The following is a 19543-nucleotide window of genomic DNA, read 5'->3' on the forward strand; positions in this document are numbered from 1 at the left end:
AGTTATCTTTCCATTGTTTTTGAATTTTACTGCTTTGAAAGTTTTTTTTTTATATTTGCCCACTTGTCAGACCAAAAATATTAGCATAAAATGCGAATTTTCGAAGTAACGTGTTTTTTTTATGAAAATTTCTAAAGCTATCCGGTTTAATCTATAGTTACCATTCATTATTCTCAGTAATATTTAATGATTTTAAAATTATTTTATAATTTCGCCAACTTTACTCTTTTCATCATTATTGGTTTTGTTATGTTAGACAAGTTGTATATGTTGTTCATATTCTTTACACCTCTTTTTTGTTAGATTTGAAATGCTTTCTTATTTTATATTTATGTTTTATGAAATACTGTTCTCCCTTATCACGGTTTTTGAATTTGTGGTTATTGGTTAGTTATTTTTCTATTGTTTTTCAATTTTACTGCCTCAAAAGCTCTTTATAGTTTTATCCGCTTGTCAGAAAAAAATATTACTGTGAAATGGGAAATTGTTTTTTTTTTAATTTTTTACCTCTTCCATGTTTTTAATTTTTCAGCTGTTGTTGTTTTTTGTTACCAGTTATGATATTCATATTTTTGATTTATCGGTTTCTTCTACCTTTTCTACAATTTTCTATTCATTATTTTCGTTTTTCAGCAATTTTTGATGATTTTAAAGTTATTTTCAAATTTCGCTGTGCTGTTTTAATTTTTTTTTGTCACTTTTGACTTTTTGCCTTTCTCATATAGAAAGGTTATGCAATCACTGTGAAAACCGACTTTCGAACCGAGTGTCATATACCATTCGACTCAGTTCGTCGAGTACGCAAAATGTCTGTGTGTATGTCTGTGTGTGTGTGTGTGTGTGTGTGTGTGTGTGTGTGTGTGTGTGTGTGTGTGTGTGTGTGTGTATGTGCCTATGTGTGTATGTAACGTTTTTTTGCACTAACTTTTCTCGTAGATGGCTGAACCGATTTTCACAAACTTGAGTTCAAATGAAAGGTCTTGTAGTCCCATACAAAATTCCTGAATATTATTTGAATCCGACTTCCGGTTCCGGAGTTATGGGGTAAAATGTGCAAAAAAATTAAAATATGTTTTCTAGCTTTTCTCATAGATGGCGCGACCGATTTTCATAAACTTAGGTTCAAATGAAAGGTCCTGTAGTCCCATACGTAATTCCTGAATTTCATCTGGATTAGACTTCCGGATCCGGAAATATAAGGTAAAGTGTGTTAAAAATTGTATACCATCACTGAAAAGGGCGAAAAACCGTAAAAAGTTTTCTAAATCGACCTCTCAAATATTCTCCAATTAATAGTTTTTATCAGTACACGGTCAAACAAACCAGTTATTCTTTTTAGGAATCGAAGAAAACTATTTTGAAGAATACCACAGTATTATATATGATGGTATGATTGATATGAGAAAGGCATCATTACACCATTAGGTGGATTAAAACAGGTTTTTTATTGTTTTCGTTATATTGGACAGCTTGTAAATTATTTTTTGTTCAATAATATATTTTTTAAGGCACACTGCTGACAGCTTGTGAATATCCTCTATACCACATTTTCACTAGTTTTAAAATGATTTTTGTTATTTCCTTCTTATGTTCCATGATATACTTTTCTCACTTCTCGAGATTTTTTGCATTTGTTGCAATTGGTTAGTTACTTTTCCATTGTATTTTTGCATTTTACTGTTTTAAAAGTTTTCTATATAGTATACCCACTTGTCACAAGAAAATTATTACCATAAAATCAGAAGTTTTTTAATTAAAATATTTGCTTTTTCAAATTTCGAGATATTTTAGCTGTTGTTCTTACCATTTATGTTATTTATATTTGTGTTGTGTCTGCTCCTTCTACTATTGTTACAATTTTCTATTCATTATTTTAGTTTTTCAGAAATTTTTGATGGTTTTCATGTTGTTTCCTGATATTTTGCCAACTTTGCTATTTTCGTCATTTTTTATGCCGCTTGTGAATATTTATGTTGTTTTGTTATATCGGAAAGTTTCCAAATGTTTGTAAATATCCTCAATACCACAGTTTTGATTTTTTTCCTTATGGTTTATGAAATACTGTTAGTTTTGAAATGCTTTCTTATTTACTTCTTATGTTTTGTGAAATACTTTTCTCACTTATCATGATTTTTGAATTTTGATTAGTTATTTTTATAGTTGCAGTTTACTGCTGAAAAGGTTTTCCAGAAATTTTTCACGCTTGTCAGAAGATAAATATTAGTGTGAAAAGAGAAGTTGTTTTTTTAAAACTTTATTATTTTATTTAGTTTTTTATTTTAGATATTTATCTTTTCAAAGTATTAGATATTTTGGCTATTGTTATTACTACATGTGTAATTTATATTTTTGTTGTATCTGCTCCTTCTACTATTTTTACAATTTTATTATTCATTATTTTTGGTTTTTAGCCAATTTTAATGTTATTTCCTAATTTCGCTACTATGCTATTTTCGGCATGTTTTCTATGCCACTATAGACTATTTATGCTGTTTTATTATACTGGAAAGTTTCTATATGCTTGTTAATATCCTCAATACCACATTTTTGGTAGTTTTAAAATGATTTCTTTCCGTATGTTTTATGCAATACTGTTCTCACTTATTGCGATTTTTGAATTTGTTGTTATCAATTTGTAACTTTTCCATTGTTTCTATATTTTACTGCTTACTCATAATCTAAATCAAATTTTTATGGAAGATAGTTCAGGAAAAATCAAAAAATAATAATATTATATTGATTTTTCAATGTTGATTAAAATCAAGGCTCTTGAGGAGAAACTATGACTGCTTTCTGACTTCTAGGTTCCTAACGAAAGCCGGTGTTGAATGGTAGTCCATCTACACTAAAATTCCTACTTCTTTATCTACTCAATCATGTTCCAAGTTGTAGGCTATTTTGATATTAACTTTACTCTTTAAAAATTCAACCAAAATCTATGTTAAATAAATAAGCGTGTCTTCCATTTACAGCAACGCACTTAAGATCAACCGCATTAAAGCAGCGATTTCAACAATTGAACAACGAAAGAATTTTTCAGGCAACCACGACGACATCTCTTAACGACATTTTAATGGAATGTTTCTGTTTATTCCATCTGCCTTACAACTTAAGCTTGTGCTTTAAACCGTTACCATGACAACCATTATCAGTTAACTCCAGCAACCGCAGCAGCAACAGCGACAGCCAAGTACCGATAGAACACGGCTTCCCGGTGTTGTGACCTCAGCTTCTCGTACTGTCCCGGCATCCTACGGGAAAGTAGTCGTGACTACGCAAGACAATCTCGGCCAAGCAAAGGGCACTTCTGTAATCCAACAAATGACCATAAAGCAGAACAAACATAGCGATTATCCAATTTTCACCACCTCCGTTCGCTCTCTGGCTGGCTGGCTAGCTATCTGTTGCGTGTTTCGTGTTTCGCATGCTGCGGTAAAAGATGTGATTTTCGCGTGCAGGCTGAGAAAAATCGCGGGAGGCCAAAGGAAATTCTTGCGGTGAATTGTTGTATGCAATGCCAAACCGAAACAGACCGCTATGCGGATGCGGTTATGTGAGGTCCGACGGCGCGATGATGTCGGTCAGTGGAATCCGCCGAACAAAGGTGCTAATGATGTGTGTACTTTTGAACTCCGCGGTTCTCATCGGGCGATGATGATGATGTGTAAACAGAGCTTAAACTGACCCCCATCTTTTGGTTGATTGGCTGACGGACGGGCTGACTGATCGATCGAAGCAACCCGGGTGTTTGTGGCAATTTTAGATTCTTCAACGAATTTCGCGAATTTTCACGCAGCGTGCATCAGGCGAAGCGATTGAAAGGAAATAACTTGTATTTATTCTTAGTTTTTTTTTCCTAGAAATGATCGCCAGTTGCGAGTTCAGGTAAATTACGTAAATACTAATATGAATTATAATTAGAAATAGATCTTAAAATGGTAGATAAAACTGGAAGAAAATTTACTTCAATCCACTTGTCACTGATTGTCAGACAATCCAATGAAACAGACAGCACTTGAAGTCAAATCATCAAACATAAGTCCGTTCGTGGGCTGAGGTTTTCCGCCGGCTCCCGATCCTCCAATTAGTCTAGAATTATTGCAAAATAGACCATTCCATAATTTATGCGATGATGAAGCTCGATACGAATCCGAGCATAATAATTCTCTGTCTCTCTCTCTATCGCTCTCCATGTGCGGCCTCGTCGAAACAGTTGAAGATGGGTGGGTTGCACGTGTCACTAAACCATTTGGTGATGGTGGTGGGTATCGCATTTAATGCATTGTTGAATCGACAACTACAACGACTACGACGACAACGACGATGGGGACTGAAGATGATGCGACGGCGTTTTTGTAATTAACGTGTCCCCGCGATGTCTGATCCAGATATGTGCGGCCGCTACTTCATTAAAGAGTGATTCACTGGTGGTGATTTCGAAACTAACTTTTGAATAACAAAAAAAACTGCAATATTTGGATTCAATTTATATTCTGCCATTGTTGGGCGCTGTCGATACACTGGGTTGTGTGTCGAACTGTCTATCATAATTAACGCAAAAGGGGAAATCCGCTAGCCTGCAATCAGTTTCGAACCAAAAAAAAAGAACAAAATTCGATTTCGTGATTAGCTTTGACACAAAATTATCTGCAAATATTTATTCCCGGTGCCAATTATAATATTAAATTTGCGTTTGTTCAAACGAACGCGAAATGTCAATATACGATCCATTTCCCGGAATGGCAATCAACAAACGATGCAATATACGGAACGAAAAAAAATAGCCAATTTGCAATCAAAGAAAAAAGCAGCCTCATTTAGTCACACAATGTTATCGATAGGAAATCCAATGGGCGATGTCAATCCTGATTGTGAAAAGGTTTGTTAATTGAATCCGGATGAGGTCCGGTTTGTCCTGTGTCTGTGGAAAGTTAATCAGTGAAGCTTTGCGAACCATCTGAAAAAAAAGGGAAAAATTAAATTCTAGCCTAGAAATTTAATCAAGACTCAAAATTAGTTTATTGAATGTGTGAATTTTGCCAACTCCCACTTCTTTACTTTTAGAATTTTTTCAGTGCATCTTTTCTAAAGTATGACTTATTCATATTAAATTAAATATGCTGCGTCTTTACACGGTTACAGTCGATAAGGCGGGACTAACGAGAACAAAAAAAAATTTTGGGTCGCGAAGTTGCAAACGGTGCGAATTAAAATAATGCTGATGCTAGGATTTTGGTAGAAGTAAATAACAAAAACACCTTTGGGAAAAACAGAGCAGAATGGTCAACTGTTCGGCAGATCCATAAGAGATGCCCAACAACACAGCAATCTCTCCAATCGGTACAGAACGATTTTGCAACACGATTCGCTTCGCCGATTCAATGTTTTCTTCAGTAACAGATGACAGTAACACGAGTAGACACGATTCACCAAAGGCCTTTTCTAACATTTTCAACGTTTCGGAACACTTAAATCCATTTGCAACACAAAATTTGATGCACGCACGTTGTTCTAAATTTTCATCCATTATAAAAATCGCCACACGAAAATTTTTCAACTTCTTTGTATAGACGCCAAACAAAAACTAATCATACGATATGCGTCAAAATTTGACAGAATGTGTATAAAAGTGTTGCCAACGTTGAGAGAATAAAAGTTTACCGATTGGACAAGCGCCGGAATTTTTTAATGAAAATTCCGGCTATAATTAATGTATTCTTCTAACCGCTTAATGCCCTGAATTATTTTAAATTATTGCTAGGAAATATAGAATCAGTCTAAAATCGTTGCAAACATTGTTAAATGTCACTCTTGATGTTTTTATATTTGTCTTTTTTTGTATTTCTGATCTTTTGATATTATTGGTACTTTTTCTGCATTTTCGGTATTTCTGGAATTTTTGATATACATATAGTTTTTTGTTGTATTATTTGGAAATTCTCGTGAAAAACGCAAAACTATAGAAATTTTTATTTGCAGCCAAATGTCAAGAACAATTCATGAATCTTGAGAATTCCGAAAATATAGTTTTTTTTTGCAAGATTCGTAACTTTAATCAGAAAGTGTCAGAGAGTTGACTTGAAAAAATAAATCTGGATAACACCAGATATCGAAAACCGCATAACTTTAAAAATTCACATAAAAAACGCGAGACTTCGAAAATCCGCGTAAATAAACTTGTGATTTCCCAAATCCGTGAGAAAAACCTTCGTAACTTCTGAAATCCGCGTACAAAAAGCCACGTGAAAAAAGTTGCATAAAAAACCGCGTAAAAATGAGTAAGAGGGTAGTAAGGGTAAGGGCTCCCTATTTCATCTCATTTGTAAGGACGTCGCCTTCAAACCCCGATTTAGCCACTAAAATCACTGTAACTATTTCATATTACTGCTTCATTCGCCTTGCTCCACGTTGAGAATAGATCCACATTTCTTGCAAATTCAACTAATATTTATAAAACAGCTAAAACCACTAATGATGTTTTCACTACTCTGCTCCTAATTTCATCTCAATGGATTTTTATCCATCCTATCGTTGATCTTTTATTCATCCTATAAATTAGCAATGGCGACAGCAATCAAAACAAAATATTCCACTATTACACTTTCACCCGCATTCGCATGGCTGCCAGATGGCTGACTAAACGCTGCCAGCTGGAAAAATATGGCTGGGCAGACATTCTGGTGACCGACTGCCTCACCGCTGCCAGATATAAAACTCAAACGATACAACCGTACCCACCAGGATTTTTCCACATTATTATTATTGGTAAAAAATTTACTCGTTGAATTATCTAACTAATGGGGCAATGGCTTACGGAGATCTAAAGAAATATCTTTTAACATTATTTTATTAGTGAAAACAGATAGAACAGATATAGACTTTCTATGCAAAGTAATACATATTTTCTATGAAAATATCTGGCATCTCTGTGCACAGTCGATGAAACACACACACACACTTCACAGCGTTATGTTGGCGTATAGCGGAATAAAATCAGTGCTACTAGATTTGCCACAATGGTTATTTCATTAGTATTTAACACGTTCTTTCTGGTAATATTCGAAGCTGAAACAGTTTTATTGAAATAATAATATCAATAATATAATTAAACTAATGTCACGGATACCAAAAACATACTTTTTGATGATAATTTGAGGAAGATAAACAATTTTTGTTTTGTAACATTACGAGTTAACCTGGCAACTTTGCGAAACCAAATGAGATGAAAACGAAGCGCAATCAAGTGAACGAAGTGAAAAACTTTCATCTCATATTTTTTAAGACTTTTATTGCTTGTCGGGTAATTTTTGAAGTTTTTAATCGTTAACTAAACAAGTGGCAAGTGAACATAACTAATTATGAAGTCATCCAGCATTCAATGGTAGTGTAATTGTGCGAAATAGTGATCATGTTTTGAGACGAATCGATTAGTAGATATTCAGAAACATGACGAACTGTAAATCTTGAGACGAAAATGTGTCCTAAATTGAAAAGTGAGTTTATTTTATATGAAAAAAACGATCACCGAAGAACAATAGAAAAGTGTGACAATAGCTTTTCAAATCATTTTCAAACATTTCACAGTTTGCTTCCGGTAGGTTGTAAAATATTATTAATGTTCAAAGTTATGAGGTGAAGGGATGAGATGGAAATAGAAGCTCCGATGAAATAGGGAGCCGTTGCCCTACTTGCTTAGATATTTTTTTTATGTTATTGAAATGTTGAATGTTTCTCACAATCTTGGTATTTTTGCTGTTTTTTGAACATTTAGAGTTTTTGGTAGTTTTAGGGCTTTTCTCGGATTTCTCTACAACAAATTTCGAACTGTGGATGCGTTTTTCTTTGTACTTCGAGTGCGGTTTTGATTGATTGTTTTGGGATTTTATGGTGTTTTTTCGTATTATTACCATGATTTGTATTCTTGATGTTGTTTGGTACTTTTGGTTATTTGGATTTGGTACCGCATGAACACCGGCTTTTTGCTAAGTAAGCCTTGGTATTACATTCCTGTAGTGGAATTTAACCTACTGCAGACTTTTTGCTAAGTGCACATACTTAATTTAACTCTTTGCGTTTCGTCTTCGGCTCATCAGTGCGTCAGCAGTTAATGTTGAACTGCTAACACCACCTAACGGTTCAACATAAACCTTTGCGTAAGCGTACAGTTAATGCTATATGCAAAACACTGCACCGAAGTGCCACTAATGTGCCGACAGAAAACGAAACAGGTTGCGTTAGCAGTTCAACATAAACTGCTGACGCACTGATGAGTCGAAGGTTAATCGTAAAATGTGGTAGTTTTTATTTGTTGTGATTTCCGGTATTTTTATTATATCTGGTATTTTCGAAAATTTTAAAATTTCTGGTATTTGCGTTTTTTTGGATATGTTCTAGTATTTTTTCTTAATTTCTAATACTTTTTTAATTTTAGAATTTGTCATACTTGAGTATTTTTCGTACTTTTTGTGATTTTGGCATTTTTAGTATTTTTGGTATTTATAGTATTTTCGATGTATTGAAATGTTTGGTATTTTTATAATACAATTTGTATTTTTAGCATTTCTAGTATTTTGGTATTTTAAATATTTTAGGTATTTCTTATATAAGTATTTTTGAATATTTTTGTTTATTTTTAATATTATTGTATTTACCATTTTAGTATTTTTCATATCATTGGTATTTTTGCATTGCTAGTATTTTTATTTTTTTAGTATTATTTTTCTTTATGAAAGATGATTAGTACGACCGTACAAATATTTGCATTAATTATGGTTTCGGCTTTAGCGGTTTTCAAGGGAAATATCTTATCGTTCCTCGTCTACGATTTTTAGACGAGGAACGATAAGATATTTCCCTTGAAAAAGACCATAACCAGTGGTCGAAACGTCGGGCAGTATATAACAGCCGTTCTTATTTAACAGACCGCTAAAGCCGAAACCATAATTAATGCAAATTTTTCTTTATTTTTAATATTAGTGTATTTAGTATTTTAGCATTTTTTGCATTATTTGTATTTTTGACGTTTCTAGTATTTGTGCTATTTTTAGTATTTTTTTAGTGTTATCATATATAATATTTTTAAGTTTTTTTGGTATTTATAGTAGTTCCGATATATTTAGTGTTTTCGGTACTTTAGTAATATAGGAAGGTTTTGTATTCTTGGTATTTTATTATTATAATTTTTCAATGTTTTTGTATTTTTGGTATTCTTAGTATTTGAATATTTTTGTTTATTTTTCATAATAGTGTATTTAGCTTTTTAGTATTATTTGGTATCAATCAAATTTTTAGCATTTATAGTATTTTTGTTATTATGAGTATTTTTAGTATTGGTGGTATTTTTCATATATTTGGTATTATTGGTGTTTTCGGTTTGTTATATTTTTATTTCTAGTATGTTTAAAAATTTTAACGTATTGTTATATTCTAGGAATTTTCGGGTTTTTTATATTTCCGGTATTTTAAAAGTTTCTAGTTATTAAATAAAACTCTACTATTGTTAGCATTTCAAGTAATTTTAGTTTATTTTTGTATTATAAATTTCTCCAGTTTTTTTGTATTGTAAGTATTATTATTTTTATTATTATTATTATTATTAGTATTATATTATTATTATTGTTATTATTATTATTATTATTATTATTATTATTATTATTATTATTATTATTATTATTATTATTATTATTATTATTATTATTATTATTATTATTATTATTATTATTATTATTATTATTATTTAGACATATTAGTTGAGGTTCAGAATTCTTTTTTAACTAATCAGTATGGATTTCCTCGTGTAGTAAACCGTACAAGTGTAGTTAATGAAAACTAAAATTGAAATATGTTGAAATGAGCTATGAAAATATAGAAACTGTGAGGTTTATTTATTTATGAGATTTCTAGCGAATTAATGATAATGTGTTTCAAGTACTGACTAATGTTGTAGAACTGAATTCATTGAAAATCGCAATAGTCGCAAGCTGGCGTCAAAACAAAAACACACTGCGTCCCCATCGTTTCCGAAGGCGCATCCGACGCATCGATAGGTAGAGAGAGGGTTTACATTCCGCACCCGTTCTTCAATCGATCGAACATAATTCACTCATCAGCTAGCAATGTTTGCGGCAACGAAGCGAGGGAGCGGCAACCGAATCTACGCCGCCGGTAATAACCTGTTTCCGGTGGGAGTGAGGCGTAGGAAAATCGCTAGAGAAGGCCAATCATCATCATTTTGAAGTGTTCTTTTATAATACCCCCTTCGCTCGGGGAGTCCTTTCCGACAGAAGACCGAAGTCGATTCGACTCAACTCTCGAAAAAGGGTGCTCCGGAGAATCGTTAAAAATTTACAACACACTTGTCGAGCCTTGATGGACTACGGACCGGATATTTATGGGATTCCCGGGAACCGATTGGTTCCGAAATAGGGGAAGAAATCGAAATGGTAGGGGGTCGAATGTTTGAATGGTGCTTTGGTTTGTCACCATTAGTTGGTTTTTGAAGGAGTCTCGCAATAATTTTTAATAGTAATTTAAAATTTTCAAATCATGGATATAAACGACAAAAAGCAACGGGCTCAAAGTACTTCTCTGAACGGTATGAATAAATCAAATCAGAAGATTTTGAAACAATCTGAAAAGCAACCGAAGGGTGGTGTTCCTGGAATGACAGCAATAAAATTCCGTTGAATGATGGATTCGTTTGATAGCCATCCGTTTCAAGCGATTATTCTGTACGATAATTGCTTTGAATTTGAGACGATCGTTCACAGAGTTCTGACAGAGATATCCCGCCTTGGGCGTGTGCTGTCTGTCTGCGACACGCTCTAGGGAAGCGCACCGTTTACAGTTTCCGAACTGCTGGAGTGGGTGGTGAATATGACATTGCGGAAAAGCTTAATTTCCTACGGCTTCCAACGACGATTTTGCGTGTCATCGGAACGAACGGAACAACCGGATGCTTGATAAGGAATTTTGGCACCCCGCTGGTTGGTTGGTCTGCCGAGGACGGACGGATAGACGGAAACAGGCAAATCCTGCCCTTGACTGACTGGGAAGGAAAGAATGGCAATGTGTTGATTTACGACATTCCCGTTGTGTTGTTGGAAGCTGGAGGAAATTGAGCGTAAATGAGAGTGCCACTTTTCCATGTTCCCCGGCACGGGATGAGGAATGTCCTTGCGATGCGAAACTTTTATTCGTAGACCAAGGGAGCGGAATTCGTCGTTCACTGTTCTGGATTTGATTTTTAAGCAATTAAAAGAATTTCAAATTTTAAGAGCTTCGGATATTCTTTGGGAATGTGTGGAAGGTATTGGCTTCCTACAAACAAAATGAACTGAAGCGAGACAGAGAGAGAGAGAAAATTATCTACGTGCAGGTTTTTGCAAATCGAATTGAATTCTAATTGAGGGTATAAATTTGGGGAATAGTCCGGAACGAGAGTTTCGTGCACAAAAGCAATAACACCGCTCCGAGGGTTCAATTATTTCCAAACAAAGCGTAAAAATGTAATTCGCTTTTTCGTTCAAACACGCCTGATTCAAATGTACACGTGACTCTAACCCCTTACCCAACCATGGACATTGGACATCCCCTCACTATCACACATACCTAGTCGGAAAGTAACGGCCTACTGCCTGCTGCAAAATTAATACACTTCGTTGTAAAGGGGAATCACATTTCAAATGCTGCTAAGCACCCGGTAGTTGTTTCAGTAGGCTGTGCGAAAAAGGGTGTGTGTGTGTGTATTTTCGCAAATGAGCACCCCCAGCGATGGATGGGGACGCCCTGCTCGTGGTGCAAATCGTTGGAGCAGAGCACGCACGAAGGTAGTCAACGAGGCCGCAAAGTTGTTTAAAAATGTCTGCAATTAAAACAAGGATGGTTCTCTTCACAGACGACAATGCAATTAATTTGTTACAAAAAAAAGACCGAAACGGAGATGGGAAAGTTTCCCGCTTGTTGGAAACTTTTCTACTATTCTTCGGTAGACACAAAACATTGGTTCGAGTTCTTCAGTGCGGCGTGGTGTGGCGCGGTTCAGGCCCTCGGTTGGAAAGGGAAAATAATTACAATTGCTGTACTTTTCTCCGGTATCATCACGAGACACTCGCGGCCATTTCGCGGTGTCTTTGCCGGTTGATAAAATTTGTTTTCAAACCGAATAGACTTTGCCGTATTGGAACCACCGGGTGTTTGTTCCGTTTGGTACCATCGCGTGGCCTTAGCCCACATTCAGGCAGTTTATTACTTTGTAAGAACTTACCCGCAAAAACCCCTCGTCGCCCTCGTCAACCACACAACAGAGCCCTCCAAGGACCGAACCGAACTGCAGGCCTCGGCACTGTTGGCTGGTGGTGGTGATGGTGCCAAAGTTTCCCGTCGACGACCGTTCCGAATGAAAAGCCACTGACTGGGGTGCGGTTTGCGTCGCAAACTTTTCGGTTTACTGATATTATTTACTGTGAGGCTGCTCCCCAGAGCAAAGTTATGAAACAAATTGACGGCAGCTCATCGCGCGACTTTTGTTTGCTATGCTGCCGTGATGGTGGTGGCGGTGGTGGTGGTGACTACTGATGACGCTGATACCACATTCGAGATGGCAACTACAAACGGGGGACCGCACTTCTCATTTAAATCAGTTTAAATCGTGTTAGTTTAACCGCCAGGGCCGTAATCGACGAGGATATCCATGACATTCAACTGGTTCTCAAGTTGCCTTGGTGACCGACCTGGATTGCACCCATGCAATGCCGTGCTGCGCTTGCTGCGATGAGTGTGGAGAAGAGCACACAAACAGCAGACTATTCCCGGGTCGGGCTGAGCCGGATCGGATCGTATTGGATCGGGAAACATATTTGTAAAGTGGCGACTTCCCTCTTAATTTATTCTGTTATATGAATTTTGCTTCCCGGCTAAATTAAATGACACCACCCTTCTCCTTCCCCCGACACCGGTCTTCGTCTGATCGAACAGGAGTGCGGTGTTTTTTTTTTTGCTTCTCTCCCAAGGCAGAGTTTATCGAGGCAGTTAGTACTTTTTCCCATCCATCCCCCCACCAACAGCGGATGACTCCGGAAAGTGCTTACTGTCTGGTTTTCCACCGGCGAAGTGTGAGAGTGCCTTATTTTCAACGTTTATGACTGTTCCCCTCGAAGCGGCTGAAGCTCCTCGCCGTAGAAAACAGACGCGTCGGACGGTTGATTGAAACTGTCGCAGCAGAAAAGCAGTGGAAAATGAAATACTTCACTACGAACGAAGTGATTCGTGGTAACATTATATGATAATGATCCGGTTTTCTTGTCTCATTTGAGACGCACCGCGTGACGATGGGTATCCTGTCGTTTGATCCGTCAAGCATTTACCAGAAACTCGTTGAAATGGGACAGCCTCTTGACGGTTGAAATTAATCTTCTACCGCTCAGCCAGCCCGCCATCGATTGTGGCAATGGAATCCGGGGCGTGTTGTGTAGGATGATTTATAAAAATCATTTTCATTGACTCAAAATAAACGAAAATGGCGAAAAATAAATGTCACTCTCAGCTCCGCTTGCGAATTATAAAAATGAGATCCATGTCCAGTTAACGACATAAGCGGAACAGTAGTTTCAAAATAGTATTGTTTCTTTCGTTTACCCTTTTAGTCATTGATAATGACAGAAAACGATTCATAAAGATTTTCACCTGTTGCTGCTCGTATCTACAGTAGTTTGGTTCTTTACTTCGATTTTACTTATTTTAGACACTCTTAATAACCAAACGTCACAAATTTTCATTGTATTAATGCAAGAATGAGAATTGAAATTCGATTTGATTCTCTATGCAGACGTTATTTTGGTTTCGTTTTGTCGTAGGGAAACGAGTTACGTTGGCATTGATACTCTCTTTTGTTTCAATGACAGACGTCTCTCTTCATGTATGGATGAGACAGTAAAAAAACGAATATGAGGCTGCCGGATTGGATTTTTTCATTGAAAATATGTGAAAATTTTAAGCTCTGTTCAAGAGTAATGAATTCCCTAAAGATTGTAGACGAAGCAGGTAAAGCGAAACGGGTAAGATAAAGAGAAAAGAAAGAAAATTGGAGGATAAAAAACAAAGATCGAGGAACAAAAAATGTAAGAATAGGAGATTGAAGAGTAAACATCTTCGAGTAAAGATTAACATTATTTCTACCGAAATGTGTCAAAAAACACCTTTAGGAGAGGCTTCAGGCAGCTTATGCTTATGGTAGTTGTAAACAAATTGCTGTCACAGTTGCAACTTCGAAGCGATTTTATTGATGAAGTTATTGACAGGTTTGCTCGACGTACAGAGGGTCGAATACTTCAATTGTATAATGAAACGAAATAAATTTTATAAAAAAATCTCAGCCAAAAGTAGATCATTATTCCACTGTATTGGAAAACACAAGTGAATGTCCATTCCTCAATCTTTAGTTTCTACTTCCAACGAACTGTTACATCTCTTACTGCGTTGGAAACTTGAAAATGAGTACATAATTCTACAGATCAAAAGTAATAAATTTGTTCAGACTGGTAGGATGCGTTTCTTTTCTTTGTAGATCTTCTAGTTCATAGACTTATTTGGATTCTGGAACTGAAATCTAAAACTGAATTTGAGAACTTAATTCAGATTCTGGTTCACTTGAAACTAAATTTTAGAAATCTAAGAAATAATAATAATAATAAAATCTTATTTGAGGTTTTGATTTTAGTTTCAGAACTTATTTTCAAAATTAAGAGCTAAGAAAGTAGGGCTCTGGTACTGAATCAAAATTCTTGAACTTGATTTTTGGAACTGATTTCTTAACTACATTTTGGGACTGCATTTAGTGCCTTAATGTAAGTTTGCAGCTCGCATCCATCTTAACTTCGAATCAGAATTTTGGAGTATCAGAATTTACTATCTGAATTCAGTTCTTGAACGTAATTCCTTAACTTAATTTCTGAATTCATCTACAGAATCGGGAATCAGAACTAATTGGCTCAAGTGGCATGTGCCCCTAGTTATTTGGAGATTCGATCTTTCAGAACTCAGAACGTGCACATTCCGAATCCGGAACTTGGGTTCAGGAGAGTGGCATACCTAGGAAAATTTGCACCGGGGGAAAAATTTGATTTGCCGCTCCCGTTATTCGTTAGTTTAGTGAGCAAAAAAAAAAAGAAATTTACTCAAGGTCACTGGTTCAGGAACTGGATTCAGTTCCTCAATTCAAATTTGGAATTCAAGTTCAGAGTTCAGATCTAGAAATCCAGGATTCTGAAAATGAATTCAGTTTCAGAACTAAATTCATAAACTGAATTCTTGATCTGCAACTGAATTCAGAACCAGTCTCCAGTTCCGAATTTAGTTCTTTGATTCAGTTCCAGTTCATGACTGTCCAGAATTCTGGTTATGATCTAGATGAATAAATGGCGGCAAAAAGTAAAAACATTGGTTAAATTTCACAAGTCGGTTCTTTTGAGAACCATTGAAATATTTCCCCAAAAATCGAATTTGCAGAAGAAACAAAATTATGGCATTGTGTGTTGTATTGTTTCCCTCTCATTTTTTCAGCATTATTTGTGTGGTAAAATATTTTTTGTCATCAACAGTATTTGTGATTGTCGATAACTTGACAGAGAGTGACTCGATATTTCTCTACGTTGTATACAACATCGTCAATCTGGCGTGAGTGATTTTTTCTACATTTCTTCACTCCACCTCATACTCTGAGCATTTCACGGCCCTTACTAAAATAGATACAGTTTTGCAATGATCGGCGCGTTGTATGGAATTTACCAAAAGAGAATTTCAACTTGATAATTATTGCAGAAAGACGAATCGATGATTCGGTTTGATGATTCGTTTGCAATATTTCAAAACCCTTGTGTGGAGCATTCACATACATTTTCATAGACACAACTTATACAAAAGTTACATGCACATAGTTAGAATAGGCGGCAATAGTAAAATGATTCTATCGCAATTGTCAACTGCTCGTATAGAATTGGATCGTGAAACGAAAATAAGCGACCGTTTGTTGCTTCAGAGAGAATCCCCACAGCATGATCTCAAACAGATCATCGCTCTCGCACTGGTGTCTATTCTATGTTAAATGAACCATGCCGATTTTTTGTTGCTGAGATGATATCCGTCTCTCTTCGATGGCACTGATTGAATCGTGTGAAGAGTTGCTAGAAAGCGTTGTTTGATACTATAAAAGCCATCCTTGATCATCAATAAGTCATACTTTAGTATAGATGCCCTGTTGCAATTCTGGAAGTGAAGTTGTGAAAGTTGCAAAATTCGCACAATCAGTCCACTAATACGAACGATTATTGAAGTTTGGTAGTGTGAAAGGAGCATGTAAATTTTGTTCGAATTCACGTCTTTGACATTACTCACCCGTTTCTTTTGGTTCGCAATTTCAAATCGCTTGCCAACTAATTAATAATTTTCTTACGAACTTATCAGCAAATATGAATTTATATCCTCGTGCCATAGTTGTGATGTTATTTGTTATACTACTTATTATAACTAGGTACTCGGCCGCACACATTTTCGGCATGGGAATTATTTTGTTAAGTTAATGTATCTAAAATCTTTTGATTCGATGATATTCCCATGCTCACAAATTTAAAAAAAAGTTTCTAAGTTTCAAAATACCGGGTCCGAATTTTCTCTCGATAGCGTGAAAGTCTATCAGTTTGCAATTGCTCTGCACGCTGCATACGGTAGAAATGAATTCGATGTATCCTGCCTGAAGTTTTACCACTGGAAGAGGAGAGATTCCCGAACAAATACCTGTCGAAACACTTTCAAGCCCGGCCTCTAGAAAATAGTCGTTAAAAGTTTCATGTATTTTCGATTTTGGAAATTTCATCTACTTTTCATCATATCAAGATCGAGAAATTCTAAACTTTGACCGCTGGGCGGCACCACTTACCCATATTCGATCTAGTTCAAATTTTGCATAACGACTTCTTTGAGATGCTTGAACTTTTGAACACTACCGGTTTACGAAATTAGAGATTAATAAATTTATACTTTTTCTCGACTTCAGTTTCAAACGATGAACTTGAACTTAGCGAAGCACCTAACAGATCGGCTGAAAAGTTCGTATCGTTTCTATGAGAGTGCGCCACTAGAATTAAATCCATACCATTTTCAGTTAGTACCAACCTTCAAAAGATACGTGTATAAATTTGACAGCTGTCTGATTATTAGTTTGTGAGATATTGCATTTTGAGTGAAGCTACTTTTGTTATTGTGAAAAAAATGGAAAAAAAGGAATTTCGTGTGTTGATGAAACACTACTTTTTGATAAAAGAGGCTGTTACCGATGAAAACGTGAAAAAAATCCACAAAATGATTTTCAATGACCGTAAAGTGAAGTTGATCGAGATAGCTGACACCCTAAAGATATCAAAGGAACGTGTTGGACATATTATTCACGAATATTTGGATATAAGAAAGCTTTGTGCAAAATGGGTGCCGCGTGAGCTCACAATCGATCAAAAACAACAACGAATTGATGATTCTGAGCAGTGTTTGGAGCTGTTATATCGAAATAAAACCGATTTTTTTCGTCGATATATAACAATGGACGAAACATGGCTCCATCACTTCACTCCGGAGTCCAATCGACAGTCAGCTGAGTGGACTGCACGCGATGAACCGAACCCAAAGCATGGCAACAATCGGCCGGTAAGGTTATGGCGTCTGTATTTTGGGATTCGCATGGTATAATTTTCATCGACTACCTTGAACAGGGGAAAACCATCAACAGTGACTATTATATAGCGTTATTAGAGCGTTTGAAGGACGAAATTAAAAAAAAACGGCCTCATTTGAAGAAGAAAAAAGTTTTGTTTCATCAAGACAATGCACCGTGTCACAAGTCGATGAAAACCATGCTGAAATTGAACGAATTGGGCTTCGAATTGCTCCCTCATGCACCGTATTCTCCAGATTTGGCCCCCAGTGACTTTTTCCTGTTCTCAGACCTCAAGAGAATGCTCGCTGGTAAAAATTTTAGAAGCAATGAAGAGGTAATCGCTGAAACTGAGGCCTATTTTGAGGCAAAGGACAAGTCGTACTACAAAAATGGTATCGAAAAGTTGAAAGATCGCTATAATCGCTGTATCGCCTCTGATAGCAATTATGTTGAATAATAAAAACGAATTTTGGCAAAACATGTGTGTTTCTATTAAACGATACGAACTTTTCAGCCGAACTGTTATCTCCGATGATAGCGCAAATTGCTAAATAATTAATTGCCATATTAATGTTGCGGTTTTGAATTTGTCGCTCATTTTTTTTCCAATATGTCGCTCAGTTATTATGAAGCTACCAAAGCTGTAACAAAATCGTCACATAATCAATAAGTTTTATTGCTAGTTAGTTGCTCAGTAAAATTAAAATTTTGTTTTTTCTGTTAAAATTCTAAATTAAGAGAAATGGATAATATAATGTATAATTAAAGAGTGGCGGGTAACTCCGTAGAAAGCTTCTTCCTAGTTCGTAACTAACCGCAACTAAGTAGCAACTAATAAGCAACACATTTTTAACTGGGACTCCATTTGTTTTCATGCTTTTTTATGTCGTTCATTTAACTCCGGCTTGAACATAACTGTGGTCATTCGTCGAGGAGTTTCAAGTTTTTTTTGGAAAAGTGTTTCGTTAGCTTCATATGCACTTAGCGAAGCACTCAAAAAAGAAATGGGCAATAATTTCAAAACCACCGCAACTAATTATCAACAACTTATTCACTTCGTTTCGATTTGTTTTCAAGCTTAATTTGGAGGGTACTTTGTTAACTTCATACGAACTTAGCGAAGTACTCGAAAAAATAACAAAAAATTGAGTAATATATTCAAAGTCGTCGTTACTAATTAGCAACTAATTGGCAACAAAATCATTCTCCTATTTGCGTTATCATCGGATATAGGTGCTTCACTAAGTTCATGTTAAGTTTCAAACGGGTTTGAGAAGATTAAATTTTTAAATGCTCAAATATTAGTACAGAATGGCAAGGTAAAAGATCGCATGATAGAACTTCGAAGCATTTTCGCTAAGCGGCTAGCCAAGGCAAAAAGACTTGAAAAATTGCAGACAATTCATAGATTTCTAGTTTAAAAAGCATCGGACTAATTTTCTTTCGCTTCGAAAGTGGTGTTATGTTCCAGAAATCTTGCACACAGGGAAATGGAATACGTTTAAAATAACAAGACAGTTTATGGATCATTCAATTTAATTTATGTTGATTGCAAGCTCATTTTGCTCCTTTCATTTCCTAAAGGCTTTTCGACAGTTCAAGCGTATGTATTGATAATTATTTAGTATTAAAAACTGCCATAACATTACATCTTTTTCTTGACAAAAAAATCGATGCAGAATTTCTAACTTCACTGGACTGATGGAGCACCGAATTATTTGATACTACAAAAAAAGAATACACCAGGGTTTGATTGTGAAATGGGAATAACTCTATCGTTCTACGACAAAAAGACCTAACTGCAAATGAGAGCCTCTTTCGATTTTTTCTTCGAAACCATAA

The sequence above is a fragment of the Malaya genurostris genome, chromosome 1 (assembly GCF_030247185.1).
Source record: "Malaya genurostris strain Urasoe2022 chromosome 1, Malgen_1.1, whole genome shotgun sequence".
Classification (NCBI taxonomy): Eukaryota; Metazoa; Arthropoda; class Insecta; order Diptera; family Culicidae; genus Malaya; species Malaya genurostris.